Raw genomic sequence first — 21,912 nt, 5'->3', positions numbered from 1 at the left:
AGAAACATTGAGTATGATAACTATATTTCCAATTTAGATGACTAAGAGGATTGTGGTGGCCTTGAAAGTGAAAGAAAAATTAGGAATAGGGGAGAGTTTGAAGGCAAAGCAGTTCTGAAAGTTATATTTGATGAGACATCCAGTTAAAGATAAACAAGCAGATGGGAAAAGGAAACAACGTCAGAAAGGAAGTTGGGGCTGGATAAATTGATTATAGAGAATTATAGGCACAGAGATCTGCAAGAGAGATATCTAGGTAGTCTAATTGACACTTGGAAAGGAGCTCATGGAAGGGATTGGAGGGTTGTATACATATTTGATGTCATATGTGTAGGAATGCTATCAGAATTCAAGAGGACTTTAGAGTTTCAGTAAAGTTTGGGGGCAGAAGTCATGTTACATAGAGTTGATGAAGCACAAATAGTTAGCCTTACATTTCCAGACCATTTGGGACAGTAGCATCTTTCCACATGAGAATCTGGGAAACCATGAGAACTGATGAGATCATCAAGTGAAAAAGTATAGAAGGAAAAGAGAAGAGGGCCCAAGACAGACCCTTGGGGAGTACAAGTTCAGTGAGTATGATGTGGGTAAAGCCCAGCAAGGAGACTGAAAAAAACAAAAAATTAGACAGGCAGGAGAACTAGAAGAGAGCAGTGTCACAAAAACTTAAGTGAGAAGAGGAAGACTGACAACATTAAAAGGTTGCACAATATAATCTCTAAAGGCCCTCCATTTTCAAAAATGAACCTCTGTAAAGGGTAGTTTCAATTGAATTATGTATTGTAGAGATGCACTGCAGAGTTGAGTAAGAGGAACTGGGTACCCCCACAAATGAGCTTCTCTTCTAAACTTCCCAAATTTTCTTCTCTATTTCCCCCTCTTCCCCAAGTTTTCATGTTTATCTCCACAGATAACTTTGTCATTTTACTCCATCAGCCCTTATTTATTTTTGCCAGTTCCCATCAATATTACTTTCACAAACTCCCACATCCATTAAAAAAAAAAAAATCAATTCGTACTACCTCTACCGTAATTGATCCTCCCGGTCTCCTCACTTTCACTCTCTTCCCCTCTCCCACTATCAACCCTCAGTATCCACTCTTCTGTCCAGACAAGTTATTGGCCCAAACTTATTCAGAACTCGAAGAGCATTTTCACAGGTCTCCCTAAGCTTTTTCTTGGAAGTTTTCCCAGAGCCCGCCCCCAACATAAAATACTCTCTCCCTTTGCAGCTTTTCCTACAACATTTTTGGTTCGGCCTTTTTACACTCTCTGTTTCATTGCACTTATTCGCACACATATCAATTCCCATTTGAATTGTAATCTCCTTAAGTGCAGTTTGTGTTCATCTTTTTTTTTTTTTTTTTCTTTTTTGTCACAGAGGAAGAACTAAGATATTTAAATTGAATTCCCCGCCCTCATCTCTACGACAACCATCGGAACCCACCCTAGTTCAAGTTGACCTGGAAACGGAAGTAAATAGTCATTGCTACTTCTGGGGAAACGTTTTCTAGAGGTCTTTCTACGTAGAAAAGCCGAGCTGCCTTCTTCATAGGCCAAAGGTGAGAGTGAAGAGTGGTTGTGCATGGTCTGTGGTGGGGCCGAGCTAAGGAAACATTGTTCTTATTTTCTTTAGGTAGAAGGAAAGATTCCTCTTAGCGTGATGTCAAAGAATCTCATGGAAGGCTGAAGAAGGAAGCGAGAAAAGACTAAATCTCTACCTCTCTATGGCAGTCCAGACACACCTCCCCTCTCTTTTTTTCCTTAGAAACTATCGGTCTCTTTGAGAACCTGGGCTTGTCGCTGAGGATTCTGGGTGTTGTTCGGGGTAGGGTGTCAGGATATAAGTGGGGATCTGCGCGGGGATTTCTGGGACTTGCAGTCCCGGTAGGGCGAGTGCATACTAGGGCTGCCGCTTGAGTCTTCTTGGAATCAGAGGTGAGTACTGGCCTAGGGACCCCCAAATCATTGGGATTCCCTCACATATTATATCCCAGTAGCACTGAAGAGATTAATCCATCTTTTATTGCATCATTAAAGTTAGAAATTTCTTAGTGTCCTCTTAGTATAAGAAACGTTATTTTGACATCCCAGCTCCTGCCTCCTTTTCACCTTTATTTGGCTCTGTATTATATACATATTTACAGGGGAGACAAGATTAGGAAGAATCCTAGAATCCAAATTTTAGGGCTCAAATGGATTAAAAGATCATCTAACCCTGGATACTCATTAACATCTCAGAGGAAAGAAAAACAAGGAAAAGGAGAAGCATTTCCTGAGAAGAAAAAGGAAAAAAACCCAAAAACTTTAGAGCAGGAGCACTCCCTCTCTAAAAGCCTTGAAATCTGATAGATTTAGATCTCATAATTAGGAATGGGGGATATGGTTTCTAGACCTTCTGCTGGCAAGGGTTCATTCTAGGCTCTTAGGAGTTTGTTCCCATTCCTTATTGAAGCTTGAGGAAGTTTTAGAAATTCATAATAACGATGGATCATGTTAGTCAATCAACAAGAATTCATTAATCTATTAATATGCATTTTGCTAAGCTCTGTGGATAAAGACACAAAAAAAGAAACAGTTCCTGCTCTCAAGAATCTTACATCCAATGGAGATAGTATCATACAAAATAGTTACAGAATACATACAAATTAATACAAGATAATTTTGTGAGGGAGTGAACTAGCAATTGGGCTTCACGTAAAAAGCTGAATTGAATCTTGAAAGAGGTCAGGGATTCCAGGAGACCAAGAATGCTTTGCAGCCATGGGAGATAGCCAATTTAAAAGAACTGGCGTCTGGAAATGGAATGAAGTGTGATCATCAATAAATTATCTAATGGCCTATGTGAAAAGGAGTAAAATCTAAGAAACTTGGGAAGTTAGGAAAAGTTCTGGTTGCGAAGTACCTTAACTGCCAAAAAAAAAATTTTATAGAGGCAATTTACATTGGAGTAAATTGAGAGAATTGTCAGGTACCATCTGATTTGCACAGTAATTTTGGCAACTGTATGGAGGGTGACTTAGAATAGGAAAATACTTGAGTCAAGAGACTAAGTAAATGGTAGGCTATTCAAAAACCATAATGAGAAATGAGGACCTGAATTAGGGAGATAACTGTGTGAGTAGAGTGTATTGATGAAAAAGAAAATACAGCATCTGATGACCACTTTCATATGGGGGTGAGGAAGAGAAAGAATTCAAGTATAATACCAAAGTGTGAAACATGGTCGTTTGGAAGGATAGTAATGCTCTTGACACTAATAGGGAAATTAGAAGAGTGGGAGGGACAGGAGATAGTGGGTTCTATATTAAACAAGTTGAGTTTTAGATGATTTATGAGACATCCAGGTGGAAATGTCCAATAGGCAGCTAGTGATATGTAATTGGAGCTTAAGTTTGGATATGTAAATATGAGAATCATCTGCATAGAAATAGTCATTAAACCCATGGACACTAATGAGATCATTTCCTATCCAGTTATTTTCCTGGACTCCCATCATCTCTCCAGAAACATCATTCTGTAATATAAAGTCAATTCAGAAGCTCATACCTCCTCAGATAATTTCCTACACCAGTTGCATGACTTAGAATCTTAGATTCTAATATAGTATTACATAAAATATGTACAGAAAGAATACAAAATTATTACAAGATAATTTTGTGAGGGAGTATACTTGTAATTGGGCTTTATGGAAAAGGTTGAGAGGAATCTTGAAGAAGAGCAGAGATACCAAGAGGCAGAAGTATAGGGTATATTATCTTCATGGAAGACAGTCGATTTAATGGCTGTATAGAAATAGAATGAAGTTCTTTTATTTTTCCTTTTTTTTTTTTTTTTTAAACTAACTGTTGTGTGTCCAAGAAAGTATAAAGAAAAGAAAGCCTAGCCCTTGGAGTATACCCATAGTCAATGGGCATAACAGAGATGATAAATTAGCAAAAGAGGCTGAAGAGAGATCAGAAAAGTAAAAGAAGAATTAAGAAATGCCATGAGAGTAGAGAGTATTTATGAGATATTAGTCGGTGGTATCAAATATTACAGGGATCAAGGAGGGTGAAAATTACGAAAAGATTTGACATTTAGATTTGACAATTAGAAGACTGTTCGTTGGTAACTTTGGAGAATTTGAAAGCCTGATTATAAAGGATTAAGAATAAAGGAAGAAATGGAGGTACTAGATGAATAGACCAAAATATACTTTAAATCCTTTCCATGGGATTTCTCAGATTTTATAGTTTAAAATCCAAAGTAGAAAAGACAACTCTACAGCATACAGAAAATAACATTTAAGTACTGCAGTAATTAAAACACTGGTCATTGATTGTCTTTTGAATTCAAACATTACTGCCTGTTGCACTATGAAATTATTTTGTAATGATAACAATATTAATACACATATTAATATCATATGTAATATAATGATCAATATTATCCTCCGTGCCTTATAACCAAACCTCAGCCCACACTTACCCTTCTACTTAGGTTTTTGAACCCATCTCTTCCCATCTCCTCCATGAATTTATTCCTTCAATCTTCAATCAAGAGGGAAAACTCTCTAATTTTCAACCTCTTCTTGTTATCCATCCTTTGACTTTGGGATTCAGAATCTTGTTCATTCATTGTTTGTTAAAGAAGACTGATGATATCATGGATGAGATCTTGGCTTGCACATGAATTGGATTTAAATGAGGCAGAGTTGCACAAAGATGTCACCCTCACTTTCTCTTCCTGAATCACTGAAGTCCAGTGTCAGGATAGAAGTCAATATGACTGGAAATGGCCCAAGATGCAGTTGATAGCTGTGGTGTCTTTGATGTCTGACTGAACTCTAAATGCTAAAAGGCTCCAATATGCCTGTTTCTCCATTCTTCAGGACCATTGGAACCAATTGTTCTCATCCTCCCATTCTGCTGGGGGGAGTTTTCATATGCTTGAGGTAGAGAGTCCTCCTAAGACAGGTTTGAGGCCTATTGGTTACCCTCAGTCTTGGTTAGCCTGTCTGCTAAGACAGTTTTCTGGCTGCTGCACAAGTTATAACTTCTTGAAGCCACAGCTAAGGGTTCAGTGCACCAAAAGAGGATGAACAGTCCTGAAAGTTTGATGAGAACCCTCTCCTTACCCATTGCTATGGCCTACAAATATGCACTGGTTTCCTAGTTTTTCTTCATTTCAAAGTTAAACTCCTAGAAAAGCTCTAGGTTTTCATATCCTACTTGTTTTGAGAGAAGTATCAGGTGACATCTGATCTGCACAGTAATTTTGGCAACTGTATGGAGGGTGACTTTCTAGAATAGGAAATTTAATTTTTGTTCCTACAACTCCACTTAATCTTTTCTACAAGGTCATTAATGATTTTTTTATTGATTAATTCAATGACCTTTTCTACAAGTTAGCAAACACTTAAATATACCACGTATCCTCTGTGCCAGGTATTTCTCATTCTTCTTGGCCTCTGCAACTTTTGACACTGTTGACCCTCCTCCCTACTCTTTTTTTTTTTTTAAATTTATTTTATTATAGCTTTTTATTTACAAAACATATGCATGGGTAGTTTTTCAACATTTATCCTTTGCAAAACCTTCTATTCTAAATTTTCCCCTCTTTCCCTCAACCCCCTCCCCTAGATCTCCCCACTCTTTTTATGGCTTTTTTCTTTCTGGGTTTTTGTGATACTACTCTCTTGTGTTTCTTCCTTTTTGACCAAACTTTCTCAGTCTGAAGGAGCATCCTCCATGTCCTGACCCTTATGTGAGTCTTGATTTATCTGAGATTCTCTTTCTATTGCTTGATATTCTTATGAATTCATTCTGCCACCTAATTTTTCCATTTCTGGGAAAGCACCATTGGTTTTCTAGCTACCCAGATTTACTATCTTTGAGTCATCTTCATTTTTTATTTCTCATTCACTATCTCTCCTCTGTATTAAATTAGTTGTCAGGTCTTATCTGTCTACTTCAATATCTTTCCCATTTATACTTTTCTCTACATCCCAATTACCCTACTTCAGACATTTATCACCTCTTCTTTAAATTATAGCAATAGTCTCCTAATTTGTTTTCATCCAACCTTTCCCCCTTTCCATACATTTTTCCACAGAGTCAATAAATTGATATTCTTAAAGCACAGATCCAATGATGTTACTCATCTAAAAGAAGCTTCAGTAAACCCCTATTTGCCTGATAAAGCACAATTTCTAGTGACATTTCAATCTATTCATAGGCAGGCTAGAGCTTAATTCCACCTAATGCTTTCTGTGCTACAGTCAGTCTGATCTACTTAATGCCAATCATACATGAGATTCCATTTTTCACCTCCATGCTTATGCAAAGGCTGTCCTGCATGCTGCACCACCTACCTGCCCCCGAATTCCTTTTGTTTTTTGTTTGTTTTTATTTTGAGTTTCAAATCAGCCTCCCTTCCTCCCCTTCTCTTCTTTGAGAGGACAAGCAATTTGATTTAGATTATACATGTGCAATCACAAAACGTTTCATTATTAGCCATGTTACAGAAGAAAAGCAGTCCCCAAATCCTTGGTAATAATAAAGTTTAAAAAGTAGACTTTAATATGCATTCAGATTCTAGATTTTTTAATAGCATTTTTCATCCTAAGTGCTTTGCAATTGTCTTGGATCATTATATTACTGAAACTAGCTAAGCCATACACAGTTGATTATCACTGTGTCTTCTCCTGGTTCTGCTAATTTCACTTTGCTCACGTATTTGGATTCAAAATCTAGAGAGAGAACCATAAGCTGAATATGGATCGAAACATAGTATTTTCACCTTTCATTGTTTGCTTGTTTGTTTTTTTCCTTGGGTTTTTTTCCCTTTTGGTCTGATTTTTCTTGCACAGTATGACAAATATGGAAATATGTTTGTACGTGTTTAACCTATATCAGATTGCTTGCTGTCATGGGAAAGGGGAAGGTAAGGAAGGGAGGGAGAATTTCGAACACAAAGTCTTAAAAAAATGAATAAATACATATATAATTTGAAAAAATAAAATGTACTTGAGATTTTAAAAAGGAACTTAAGCTATATAATTCCTTTAGGAATAATCCTCTTTAGGCTACATTTCTCTCCATCTCTTTTAGGGTTCCCCCCCCCCCAAGTTATGATTTCCTCCCCTTTTCTGCTGTTATCACAGAATTATGTTCTTTCAGTTACTTTAATATAGTTTTTCAGGTGGTCTTATTCCCACAGGCTCTCTTCTTTTTACCCTTGATGTTTCTTTTTATGTATTTCCTTTTAGGGTTTTGTTCTCTCCTGCTTTTATCTGTTATATATTTCCATCTCTTCTTTTTTCCTCTTAGTTAGATTTTCCTTCTCTTCCCCTTTAGCTAGTTCTGTTCATTAGGGTTTGTTTGCTTTTTTAGTTTCATTTTTTTGTGTCCCTTTTGAAAAAGAATTTTTCACTCTTCATTATCCATGTTCTCTTTCTATTTGGGAATTTTTTTTCTGCCAAGGGTCATTTGGGTATTTATTACATCATTCATAGGCCATACAAAATTATCAATTCATACGACTCAAGCAGTGGGAGGTTGTTGTACCTATACTTAGCTTTCAGCTCATTGTCTGCAGTTGCCTTAGTAAATGACTTTGTGGGCCTGATTTGACCATTCCCTATCCCAGCTCAAGACTCTAATTCTTTTATTTATGACCCCTCTTATCATATGGTCTTTCACTTTTTTCTGTAATCTTCAATTTTCTAAGGGTTTCCTTCTATGCTCTGCCCTCCTGGCACTTTCTTCCATTCTTTTGTGGGGTTTACGCTTTTTCCATTGTGCTTCTCTCAGAAAAATGGTAATTAATGCTGATTATCAGAGAACATTCTGCCCCATGGGAAGGTGCCTTCCTATCCACCCTGATCTATACTTTATTTTTGTTTTTTTCTATATTTATGTGGAAATCTCATTCTTGGGTCCACTTGGGCCACTCCTATAAGTGCCAGTTGTTCTCTGAAGTTCCAACTCCCTACTTTCTTCACAAATAAACTTTTCAGGCACTAAAACCTTTAGACCTTATCCAGTGTAAAATCTTCATTTCCCTTCATCCATATGAGTCAGAAAATTCATTGTTCTCCAGTGCCACTTTGAGACTCAGCCTCTCCTATCTCTTGCAAATATGTATCACTTTTGTGTTTGCAACATCTTTCCTATAGGCCTTTTCTCTTTGTGATGATATTGCCATCATCCTAGTGCAAGCCCTCTTAAACTCATGAATAATAATAATAATAATACTCATAATATATTAATGGAATTGTGAATTTGTCCAGTCTTATTAGAAAATAGTTTGTAACCAAAGGCAATAAACTATGCAAATCTTTTTATTCAATAATATCCCAAAGAGATCAGAAAAAAGAGAAGAGGAACCCAAATGTACCAAAAAATATTCATAGCAGCTTTTTTTTTTTTTTTGTACTGGTAAAGAATTCAAAACTGAGAAGATGCTTTTTTACTCAGGTAATGGCCAAACAAGTTCTGAAAAATAAATGTGTTTGAAGTAATAAAATAGGCACCAGCAGTGGTAAATAGAAATAGATTTGGGAGAATGATAGATTGTAAAAGAATTTTAGATAAAATAGTATAATAGAGTTTTGGTTCACGACATGGAGTAACCATGACAAGTCATCTATCACAGGTTATAAAGATTTGCTATTTAGTTAACATGAATAGCTTCATGGTCTCAAGCAGATACAAAATAGAAAACAGTCACACTCAATGAGCAATTCTTTTAAAGATACTAACTCAAAGTTCTCAGAAGTTGGAAAACCAAATGGGCTGATTTTTAAGAGTTGCCTGTGGTGTTCTTTTTCTTCTTTAAAATAATATAAAGGTTCTCTCTGTGGGAGAGAGCAGGTTTCTCGGGGGAGAGAGCAGGTTTCTCGGGGGAGGTTTCTGGAGGCAGCCTTAGTATCAGTTCAGATCAATAATTAGCCCAAATGCAGCCAGATGATAAAAGTTCAGATCTTTTATTGTCTCCAATATAGCCTGGTTAACTTAGAGGCCTATCTCTCTGCTTGGTTCCAAGAGCTCCCTCCGAAAGTCTCCAAATCCAAAGGTTTGTCCTTCAGTCCTCCAGCCAGCCAAGTAGAAAATGGAATGGATCTCTCTTGCCTCGGAGAGAGGGCTTCTGGTTCTCAATCTCCAATATAGCCCGGTTAGCTTTTTTTTTTAGAGGCCTCTCTCTCTCCTTGGTTCTAAGAGCTCTTACAGCTTTATCCTTTGCTTCTGCCTCTGCTTTCTTCAGCCTTCAGAGCCAGCACCAATTGAATCTGTCTTGCCTCTGAGGAGCTCTTGCAGCTTTGTCCTTTGCTTCTGCCTCTGCTTTCTTCAGCCTCCAATCCCGCTGAACTCTCTTGACTGAGCTTATATATGACTCTTCTGAGAGAATGGGATTGTGGGTTTTTTCCCAGAGTGCTCTCTGGCCCTAAGAGCTTCAAGGGAGGTGTGAATGTGGATATCATACTAAACCCTGAAATTTCCCAAACGTGTGAACTTCATTGAGTAAAGGTGTGAACACAAGCATTGTATCAATTACATCGAATTAACACTAGGATTCCAACATTCACCTCATGTCACTGAGAAAATAGAGGCTGAGTGAGGAGAGTTTTGACCTCATTATTTTAAACAGGGCAATCTGGGAGCATTGACCTGATTATGATTCTTGTTTTAACAATTCCTGGGAATAAGCTTGCTGAGGATTCATGGCATGATATAATATTATTATGCTATGATTAAAGAGATGATTTCAAAAAAACTTGGGAAGATATATATGAACTGATACAAAGTGAAGTGAGTAGGTCTAACAATAATCTATACAATAAAAATAATTTATGCAGTAACCATGCTCTAAAGACAACTTTGAAAGACTTTGAACCGTGATCACAATTTCAGAACTCTCATAATATAGCATGATATTTGTTTTAACATAGTGGGAATCAGAGTCTGATTAGAAGGGATAGGAGTGGACATGTCAATGCAAGTTTGTAGATCACTTTTTTCTTGTTTTCTCATTGAGAGGGTCTGAAAGTGAGGGGTGGGGATAAGATAGGAGGAAGACAACTTGCATCTGAAAATAAAATAACTTTAATTTTTATAAAAGGAATGTAAACATCTTTAAAGCAGAAATCATGTTATTTTTCACTTAGTACAATGCCTGGAACATAGTAAGTACTTATAAAATTTGTTGATTTATCTCAAAAATTTGATGCAAAGATTTTCTTCCATTTAACCATTTTTCTTATCCTACGTGAATTAATTCTGTTCAGTTTCACATAGTCACATATTTTATGTGTTGTAATAGCTCTTACTTGGTTAAGAATGTTTTCTACCAGTAGCTTTCTTTCTAATTTTAATTCTTTAATTTAAGTCTTTAATAGTGAACGTATCCATTCTGAATTTGTTAATAGAAAGTAGTGTAAAACAGGGTTTTGAGGAGGCCTTGGGTAGCCAAGTGGTTGTTAGCAGGGAAATCCTGAATCTGGAACAATCTGGAAACCTAACTACACCCTGAGGCAAGTTAGGGAGGGGAAACACTGGGAGGATCATTTAGTTCTTATGTGGGCCTTTTGTTCTTAAATAAAACTTTTGTTCTACTGGACTTTTGATTACAGTCCCAACCCAAGTGAAAGTCTCTGATAAACCTATCTTTACTACATCAAATCAAAAAAAAAAAAAAACCAGTTTATTTTTTCCCTATAAAAGATCTACTTATATTGTAGGTCCTTGTTAACTCCTTTTTGAGATTAGTCCACTTGCTAAGTGTCACAGTAGCTAACTTCACTATGTATTTAGTTCATCAGTCAATGGTTATAGCGAACTAACTCCTTTAGAGAGTTTGCCAGCTAACTTCTTTTGGAATTTAGCTCGAACTTAGCAGTATAATAAAATCTTTGCCCCTTGATTTGGGAGTTTATGCCCACAAATTCTTTTGAGATACCTCACAACATTGACCCATAACCCCAACATACTTTGGGAGTTCAATACTCCCAGATCTCAACAGTGTCAAACACTAGAACTAGATTAAAATTTATTTGGCAAGTATTTGATAAAATAAAAATATAATTCAAGATAGATGTTAATTTGTAGTTTCTAATATGTCACCCTCAGCAAGGATCCTATTTGAGTTTGATCTTCTTGGTATAAAATATTGGTCTAACTCTTATTTCTGTCAGACTGTTTTCCTAACTGCTCATCAATAGTTTTTTCCTATGTAATTTACATATTTTTAGCTTATTTCACACTGGATTACTGAGTTATATTAAAATTTTTTTAAGGATTGCAGATGCTATTTTTGTAGGTAAAAGGAGGAAGAGAGGAAAGAGTGTAAGACTGTAAGTTAAAGCATGAGAGACAGAGATTAAAACTGGAGAATATGGGAGGGAATGAGGTCATGGTAGAGGGCTTGGCCTTGGAGGAAGGTTACCTCTTCCTCAGTAACTACAGTGAAGGACAGTGTTTGATAGGAAGAGGAAAAGGAACTTGATACCTGACTTCAATTTTTTGATGAAAGACAAGTCAAAAATCCTCAGCTAAGAGGATAATCAGGAGGAAGGATTTTATAGACAAAGAAGAGGTGGTTTAGAATTGCTGAGTTGAGTGTTTTAAAAAATTGAGGAGGAAAGGGTAGAATTGTGGATTTCTATACAAAAGTGAAGAGCCAATTGAAATTAAATAACAGATTTGTAATATACCCAGTCAATATTGTTTCATGACGTCTTTTAGTTCCATTAGGTAGCATTTGAATAGATGAAGAAGAATACAGAATTGAGTTTTGGCAAAGCATAAAGCTGCCATTGAACAAGGGGAAAATGGATTCAAAAGTAGAAGATAGAACTTGTTTACCAAGAGATCAAAATTGGGAAAGGAAAAGAGGGTAACCAGAGTGTGGTTAACCCCTTTCCTGAGAAAGAAGTGATGAAGGATGGAGAGATTAGAGGTCATGGTAAGGAAAAACAATAGAGTTAGAGATAATAAGGTAAAGGAAAAACAAAATTACCCTGGCATGGATTCTGTCAATATAACGTTATTATTAAATAAAATAAAATAAAATATTTTTAAAAAATAGAGGAAAGACAAAACAGTAAAAAGTTATGGTCAGAAAAAAAAAAATTCCCAGAGTTTTTTTAACATGGAAGTAAAACATTTGAGAGTGATAGCAAATTCAAGGGTATGACCACAACTAAGATGAAATAGTAGTTATGGGATTTGTGTAGTTTGAGAAACTGGGATATTAGGATATTTGAGATAACATCAGCATGTATATTGAAGTTCCCTAGTATGATGCTAAGAGTTGAGAAACAAAGACTATATAAGCCAAGTACTAAACTCATTGAGATCATTGAGATAGCTGAGAGAATATCCTGGAAGCTAGTAGATATTGGCCATCATGATTTTGATTGGGATAGAATGAACTCAAAGGAGTTTCTTGATATATTATCATAGAAATATATTGGTATAGAGGTATTATCTGGAAGTGGCCTTGAAAAAAAAGGAGTATTTTTTTCTGAGAGCATCTTGCTTATCATTTTCCATTGAACAATAATATTCCATCACAAATACATATCACAGTCGAAGATCATGAACTCTTGAGTAACTGAGAAGGATGATAGTGTGGTAAAAGGAAATAGGAAAAGTAGCTAGGTGGCACAGTGGATCAAGCACTAGTCATGAAGTCAGGAGGATCTGATTTTTAATCTGGCTTCAAACACTTAACACTTCTTAGATGTGTGACACCCTGGGCAAGTCACTTAACCCCCAAAGTAAAAAATCAATTAAAAAAAAAGAAAGAAATAAAGAAAAGAAATAGGAAAGTTGAGAGAAATGGATAATTTTGAAGTAAAAGATGAATTCTAAGTAAGAATGGCCATCAGGTAGTTTGACTTCATTCTCATAATTCCAGGAAATCATTGTAGTTAGATTAACTCCAGAGCAAGGGACCTGATCAACCCTTCCCTTGGGAGAAATCATTGTAGTTAGATTAACTCCAGAGCAAGGGACCTGATCAACCCTTCCCTTGGGAAAGGAGGGAAGCTCCATTTCATCATCTTTCCAGGAAGTACAAAAACATTCAATCAGTTCATCTACCAGAGAGAGAAGTCATTCTATTGTGCTCCCTCTGTCAGTCTCCTTGACTAGCCTGCCTTCCTGGGAAGGAGAAAAATACCATTCCATCAAAAACTCTCCATAGGTAATCTGCATAAACCTGTCTTCCAGGGAAGGAAAGAAGTACCATTTCATTGAGCTCCCTCTTCTGAATTTGCCACCCAAGTGGCACTCCCCTTTCCAGCTATACAGCAGTGCCTAAAGTCTTGAGAGGACTATACCCAGAGGCCAAACCTCTAGGGATGTTGATAAGTTACTTGAACTCTTTCTTCAATGATATTAACAAATTCCCACCTGCCTTACCCCACCCACTCCCTGGAGCTGTTATTCAAGCTCCCTTTCATTCCATTCCATTTCTAGCAGATCATCCCCTTTATAATCTCTACCCTTTCCTTTATCTTGAGTCTCTTTTTGCTGTTTCTATACAGCCTCCAAACATGGGTATATTTTCCTTGTGTTCAAAAGACCTTTTTTTGATCTGCCCATCTCTACTAGTTGTTAATATCTCTTCTCCCTTTAGTAACTAAAATCCTTGAGAAAGCCATCTATAATAATGCTTCCATTTCCTATTTTAGCTATTAAAAACTGTTCTTTCCAGAGTTAACACAGTTATTTTGCCAGAAAATGGTCTTTTCTCAGTCCTTATCCTTCTTGATCTCTTTTCAACTTTTGACATTATTGATTACTCTTTTCTCCTTGTTACTTAACTGCTCCCTTTTTTTTGGGAGGGGGGGGGGAGGGAGGAGTCTCCTTTGTTGGATCTTCATACAAATTACTTCTGTATTCCCAGGTCTGTCCCCTTTTCTCATCTCCCTTTATGCAATTTTGCTTGGTGATCTCATCAACTCTCACAGATACGATGATCATATTTGTACAGATGATTCTCAGTTCTTTTCTTGCCCCAGCCTTTCTCCTGACCTCCACACTAGCATATCTACCTGACTGTTTAACTTCTCAAACTGCATATATCCTTAGACAACTGAAACTCAGCATATCCCAAACAACTCTTTATCTTTCCCCCAATTCCCTCCCCTACTTCCTGATTTTTTGTCAGGTGTACCAGTGAAAGAAGGCCGCTAATGTATCATATTGATATTCAATATCAGAAGTAGACCCAGGACAGAAATAAAAGTTAAGTCCTCTTTCCAAAATGAAAGTGCCAATGTTCACCAAAGTTCTATTCTGGGTACTTTTCTCCTGTATGATTTCTTCTGATGATCTCATCATGATCTCATGATCTCATCTGATCATCTCCCATGGATTCAGTTACCATCATGCAGATGATTCTCACAACTATTTATCCAGCTGAGGCCTCTTTCCTGATCTCCAAATTAATATCTCTAAATGCCTATTGGGCATCTTAAACTTAATTTGGATATCTTTTACATGTCCTGGGGACAATTAAAACTCAACATGTTTAAAACTGAAATCAAATACTTTTCCTTTAAGTCTTTTTCCCTTATTAACTTTTCTGTTACTAGTGAGGGTGCTATCACAATCTAGGTGTCATCCTCAATTCTTCACTCTGATTTTAGGGGGGGCTTCTGTTTTAACAAGTAAATAAATTCTAAATCTTTTGACTTTGGAGTCTGCCTTAGGAAACTCCTACACCCAATCTAAGCAGTCTGGTTCTAAATAGACCACTCCTCAATCAGATAGCTTCTGGTTTCAGGATAGTCCCACAGATCAAACTCCTGAGACAAATAGTGAATAGACCATTCATTGCTAACTGTCAGATAATATTGGCCAGTGAAAACCAAATTCTGGAGATCACTCCTTTGAGCTTATAGAATTAGCATATCAATGATATCCAGATTTTAAAGCTGGATAAAGAGGTCTCTTTGCTTCTGTTTCCTTGCTAATTTCTTTTGGAACTTAGCCCATTTGTAATGGCATTACAATTACAATAAACTTTGCCCCTTGACTTGGAGATGGATTCAAGCCTGCAAATCATGCACATTCAGACCTCCCAACACTGGTCTGTGACTCCAAACTTTCCCTTACCCAACCTCAACAACTCTATTTCTCACTCCTCCCAATCACCCACAAAATCTTTTGACACGTCCTGTCAATTTTACCTTTGTAACATCTCTCACATATACCCTCTCTTCTCCTCTTACACTAGCATTAGCACTCATCACCTTATGTCTAGACTACCATAGTAACCTTCTAGTTAGTCTCCTTGCCTCAAAGCTTCCCCCCTTCCCCAAAGTCCATTTTCCACTCAACCATCCAAGTGATTTTTCCCAAAGTACAGATCTGATTGTTTCTCCCCTACTCAGTAATCTCCAGTGGGACTTCTTAGTATCTCCAGCATTAAATATAAACTTCTCTATTATTCAAAGTTCTTCTTTTATTTTCCCCATTTGCCCAGTACTCTGCAGTTCTATGACAGTCTTCCTTTTTGTTCCTTGAATTCCATCTTCCAACTCCATGCATTTTCACTGACTTTCTCCTATGTTTAGAATTTTCTCTGCCTTCATCTTTACTTCCTGATTTCCCTGCCTTTTTTTTTTCCTTGCCTTCTTTGTAAAACCACTTTGTAAGAAAGCTTTTTTTTTTTGTCTCTCTTAATTTTAGTTTTTTCTTTTTCTATTGCTTATTTCTAATCAATCACATAGTTATTTCAATGTTGCATCTCCTTTTAAACTGTGTTTCTTTAAAAACTTTGCTTTTCTTGTATTCTTATTACTTAGGTAGTGCTTGGCACACAATAAGTGCTTATTGACCTAACTTTATTGTAGGGAGTTTAGGAGAATCATCTTCATTGAGATGATAAATGAAGTCATGGGAATTGAAAAGAAAAATGACCTGAAAGGGAGAAATTTAAAGGACATTGACATGAAGATAAATTCAGAGCCAACATTGAGGATAATTGAGAAAGAATAGTAAGACAGCAATGAGGAGAACTAAGAGACAAAAAATATCACAGAAGCCAAGAGACAGAAGACATCAAGAAAGAGGTGATATTCAATATGTTAAATTGCAGAAAAGAAAAAAATGGAAACCCATAACAATTTATTAAATTTGTTCTCTATTTTTCTCAATGTTATATTTTTCTAATTGTGTCTAAAGATAGTTTTAAGATTCATTTTTATAAAGCTTTTAATTTTCAAAACATATGCAGAGATAATTTTCAACATTCACCCTTGCAAAACCTTGTGTTTCAATTTTTTTTCTCCTTCCCTTCCTCTCCAAATTTTCTCACCCTTCCTTATCTCCTCCTTCCATAGGCAGCAAGCAGTCTGATACAGGTTAAACATATACAACAATTTTAAACATATTTCCATATTTGTTATATTGGAAAAGAGAAATCAGAACAAAAGGAAAAAAGATATGAGAAAGAAAAAAGAAACAACAAAAAAAAGTAAAAATATACCTTAATCCACATTCAGCCATTCCCCAACTGAGAGGCAACTACTCAGTTTCCAGTTCCTTCCCACAACAAAAAGGGCTGCTACAAATATTTTTGCACATGTCAGTCCTTTTCTTTCTTTTATGATCTGTTTGGAATATAGACCTAGTAGAGACACTGCTGGATCAAAGGATATGTACGGTTTGATATCTCTTTGGGCATAGTTCTAAATTGTTTCCCAGAATGGCTGGATTAGCTCACAGCTCCACCAACAATGCATACATGTCCCAGTTTTCCCATCTGCCTTCCAACATTTATTATTATCTTTTTCTGTCATCTTAGCCAATCTAATAGATGTGAGGTGGTTACTTCAGTTGTTTTAATTTTCATATCTCTAATCAATAGTGATATAGAGCATTTTTTCATGTGACTATAGATGGCTTTAATTTCTTCATCTAAAATTGTTCATATCTCTTTTTTCTTTCTTTTTTTATTGTTCATATCTCTTTTCTCTCTCTCTCTCTCTCTCTCTCTCTCTTTTTTGAAACAATTGGGGTTAAGTGACTTGCCCAGGGTCACACAGCTAGGAAGTGTTAAATGTCTGAGGCCAGATTTGAACTCATATCATCTTGATTTCAGGGTTGGTGCTCTATCCACTTCATATCTCTTGACCATTATCATTTGGGGAGTGATTTATGTTCTAATAAATTTGACTCAGTTCTCTTTCTCTATATATATATTTTATTTTTTTTTCTCTATATATTTTAGAAATGAGACCTTTATCAGAAACACTGACTGTACAAATTGTTCCTCAGTTTTCTGCTTCTCTTCTAATTCTGGCTGCATTGGTTTTGTTAATGCAAAAACTTTTTCATATAGTGTAATCAAAACTATCTATTTGCATTTTATAATGTTCTCTAGTTCAAGTTGGTCATAAATTCTTCCCTTCTCCAAAGATCTGACAGGTATACTATCCCTTGCTCTCCTAATTTGCTAATAGTATCATCCATTATATCTAAATCTTGAATGCATTTCAACCTTTTCTCGATATAGAGTGTGAGATTGTTGATCAACCCCTAGTTTCTGCCATGCTGTTTTCCAGTTTTCCCAACAATTTTTGTCAAATAGTGAATTCTTTTTTTTTCCCCCCCTGAGGCAATTAGGGATAAGTGACTTGCCCATAGTCACACAACTAGGAACTGTCAGAGGTCAGATTTGAATTCAGGTCTTCCTGACTTCAGGACTGGTGCTCTACCTACTACACTAACTGGCTGCCCGCCAAATAGTGAATTCTTATCCCCAAAAAGAGTCTTTGGGTTTATCAAACACAAGATTACTATACTCATTGACTAGTTTGTCTTGTGTACCTGACCTATTCTGCTGATCCACTATTTCTTAGCCAGTGCCAAATGGTTTTGCTAATGACTACCACTTTACAATATAGTTTTAGGTTTGATATGGGTAGGTCACCTTCCTTGGCAATTTTTCATTAAATCCATTGATATTCTTGACCTTTTGTTCTTCCAGATGAATTTTGTTATTCTTTTTTCTAACTTTATAAAGTAATTTTTGGCAGTTCAGTATGGCACTGAATAAGCTAATTGATTTAGGGAGAATTGTCAGCCTACCCATGAGCAATTGATATTTTATTTGTGTGAAAAGTGTTCTGTGATTTTTAAAAATAATAGCTTTTTATTTTCAAAATATATTCAAAGATAGTTTTCTACATTCATGCTTGAAAAACCTTATGTTCCAAATTTTTCACCCTCTTTTTTCCCCATTCCCCTCCCCTAGAGAGCAAGTAATCCAAAATAGGCTAAACATGTGCAATTCTTCTAAACATGTTTCACATGTTTCCACATTTATCATGGTGCACAAGAAAATTCAAATCCAAAAGTCTGTATTCTCTAGTGTTGTTTTTAATAGAAATGGGTGTGGACATTTTATCAAATGCATTTTCTGTATCTAATGAGATAATGGTTTTTGTTAGTTTTGTTACTGATATAGTCCATTATGCTGATAGCTTTCTTTATATGAAGCAACCCTGCATTCTTGGTATAAATCCCACTTGGTCATAGTATTTTATCCTTGTGGTAAATTGCTGTAATTTCTTCTCTAATATTTTACTTAAGATTTTTTCATCAATATTCGTTAGGGAAATTGGTCTTTGATTTTCTTTCTGTGTTTTGGCTTTTCCTGATATTAAGCACCATATTTATGTCATTAATGGAATTTGGTGTACTTCTTCTTTGCCTTTTATTTTCCAAATAGTTTATAGATTGGAATTAATTATTCTTTAAATGTTTGCTAGAATTCACTTGTAAATTCATCTAGCCCTGAAGATTTTTTCCCTAGTGAGTGCATTGATGGCGTGTTCAATTTTTTTTTCTCAAATGGAGTTTAAGTATTTTATTTACTCTTCTGTTAATCTTTATTTTGGGAATTTATTGCTTTAGTGAATTTTAATTCATTTCAATTATATTGTCAGATTTATTGGCATACATTTGGGCAAAATAGTTCTTAATTTTTCTTTAATTTCTTCTTTGTTGGGGGTAAGTTTACCCCTTCCATTTTTGCTACTGATAATTTGGTTTTCCTCTTTGTTTTTTCTAATCAAATTAACCAAAAGTTAACCTGGTTTTTTTTTTTTTTTTGAGGTTTTCCCTAAAACCAATTCTTTGTTTTATTAGTCTAGTAATTTTTTTCCTTTCAATTTTATTAATCTCTCCTTTGATTTTCAGAATTACTAATTTGGTATTTAATTGGGTTTTTAAAATGTGTTAACTTTCTAGTTGTTTTAGTTGCATGCCCAATTCATTGATCCCCTCATTTTCTATTTTATTCATATAAGTATCTAGAGATATAAAATTTCCCCTAAGTGCTTTGGCTATATCCCATTGGTTTTAGGATGTCTCATTATTCCACGATCAAGTAGGATTTATACCAGGAATGCAGGGCTGGTTCAATATTAGGAAAACTATCAGTATAATTGGCCATATTAATAATCAAATTAACAAAAACCGTATGATCATCTCAATAGATGCAGAAAAAGCATTTGATAAAATCCAACATCCATTCCTATTAAAAACTCTTGAGAGTATAGGAATAAATAGACTTTTCCTTAAAATAATCAGTAGCATCTATTTAAAACCAACAGTAAGCATCATATGTAACGGGGACAAACTACAACCATTCCCAGTAAGATCAGGAGTGAAACAAGGTTGCCCACTATCACCGTTACTATTTAATATTGTATTAGAAATGCTAGCTTTGGCAATAAGAGTTGAGAAAGAGATTAAAGGAATAAGAATAGGCAATGAGGAAACCAAATTATCACTCTTTGCTGATGATATGATGGTATACTTAGAGAACCCCAGAGACTCTACTAAAAAGTTATTAGAAACAATTCACACCTTCAGCATTCAGCAGGGTATAAAATAAACCCACATAAGTCATCAGCATTCTTATATATCACTAACAAAACCCAACAGTTAGAGTTACAAAAAGAAATTCCATTTAAAGTAACTACTGATTGTATAAAATATTTAGGAATCTATCTGCCAGGGGAAAATCAGAAACTTTATGAGCAAAACTACAAAACACTTTCCACATAAATTAAATCTGATCTAACCAACTGGAAAAATATTAAATGCTCCTGGATTGAGCAAGCAAATATAATAAAGATGACAATACTACCTAAATTAATCTATTTATTTAGCGCTATACCAATCAGACTCCCAAAAAACTACTTTGATGAACTAGAAAAAATAACAACAAAGTTCATATGGAAAAACAAAAGGTCAAGAATTTCAAGGGAATTAATGGAAAAAAAATCAAATGAAGGTGGCCTAGCTGTACCAGATCTAAAATTATATTATAAAGCAGCAGTTACTAAAACCATCTGGTATTGGCTAAGAAATAGACTAGTTGATCAATGGAATAGGTTAGGCTCAAAGGACAAAACAGTCAATAACTTTAATAATATAGTGTTTGACAAACCTAAAGACCCCGGTTTCTGGGATAAGAATGCACTATTTGACAAAAATTGCTGGAAAAATTGGAAATTAGTATGGCAGAAACTAGGCATTGACCCACACTTAACACCGTACACCAAGATAAGGTCAAAATGGGTTCATGACCTAGGCATAAAGAATGAGATTATAAATAAACTGGAAGAGCATAGGATAGTTTACTTCTCAGATTTGTGGAAGAGGGAGGAATTTATGACCAAAGAAGAACTAGAGATCACTATTGACCACAAAATAGAAAATTTTGATTATATCAAATTGAAAAGTTTTTGTACAAACAAAACAAATGCAGACAAGATTAGAAGGGAAACAATAAACTGGGAAAACATTTTTACAATCAAAGGTTCTGAGAAAGGCCTCATTTCCAAAATATATAGAGAATTGACTCTAATTTATAAGAAATCAAACCATTCTCCAATTGATAAATGGTCAAAGGATATGAACAGACAATTCTCAGATGAAGAAATTGAAACTATTTATAGACATATGAAAATATGCTCCAATCATTATTAATCAGAGAAATGCAAATTAAGACAACTCTGAGATACCACTAAACACCTGTCAGATTGGCTAGAGTGACAGGGAAAGATAATGTGGAATGTTGGAGGAGATGTGGGAAAACAAGGACACTGATACATTGTTGGTGGAATTGTGAACACATCCAGCCATTCTGGAGAGCAATTTGGAACTATGCTCAAAAAGTTATCAAACTGTGCATACCCTTTGATCCAGCAGTGTTTCTACTGGGCTTATACCCCAAAGAGATACTAAAGAAGGGAAAGGGACCTGTATGTGCCAAAATGTTTGTGGCAGCCCTGTTTGTAGTGGCTAGAAGCTAGAAAATGAATTAATGCCCATCAATTGGAGAGTGGTTGAGTAAATTGTGGTATATGAAAGTTATGGAATATTATTGTTCTGTAAGGAATGACCAGCAGGATGAATACAGAGAGGACTGGCAAGACTTACATGAACTAATGCTAAGTGAAATGAGCAGAACCAGGAGATCATTATATATCTCAACAACAATACTGTTTGAGGATGTATTCTGATGGAAGTGGATCTCTTCCATAAAGAGAGCTAATTCAGTTTCAATTGATCAAAGATGGGCAGAAGCAGCTACACCCAAAGAAAGAACACTGAACTGCTTGCATTTTTGTTTTTCTTCCCAGATTATTTATACCTTCTGAATTCAATTCTCCCTGTGCAATAAGAAAACTGTTCGGTTCTGCACACGTATTTTGTATCCAGGATATACTGTAATCTATTCAACATGTAAAGGATTGCTTGCCATCTGGGGGAGGGGGTGGAGGGAGGGAGGGGAAAAATTGGAACAGAAGTGAATGCAAGGGATAATGTAAAAAATTACCCTGGCATGAGTTCTATCAATAAAAAGTTATTTAAAAAAAAAAAGAGAGAGAGA

General features: G+C 35.7%; 1 protein-coding gene across 3 annotated transcripts in view; it reads left to right on the top strand.

The window, feature by feature from the left end:
• Positions 1-558: 558 nt before the first annotated feature.
• LOC127560761 (zinc finger protein 396-like) overlaps positions 559-21,912 on the top strand; it is a 44,299-nt gene continuing 22,945 nt past the window's right edge. The window contains exons 1-2 of one of the 3 annotated variants that reach the window (XM_051995610.1): positions 575-1,565; positions 1,640-1,941. The gene's annotated coding sequence lies outside the window, so the exon portion shown is untranslated. Of the gene's footprint in view, positions 1,942-21,912 lie in introns of all 3 variants that reach the window. The other 2 variants (XM_051995612.1, XM_051995611.1) reach the window with 2 other exon arrangements.

This window comes from Antechinus flavipes, chromosome 4 (genome assembly GCF_016432865.1).
Source record: "Antechinus flavipes isolate AdamAnt ecotype Samford, QLD, Australia chromosome 4, AdamAnt_v2, whole genome shotgun sequence".
In the NCBI taxonomy this organism is placed as follows: Eukaryota; Metazoa; Chordata; class Mammalia; order Dasyuromorphia; family Dasyuridae; genus Antechinus; species Antechinus flavipes.
This window is presented reverse-complemented; position numbering and strand designations above follow the sequence as displayed.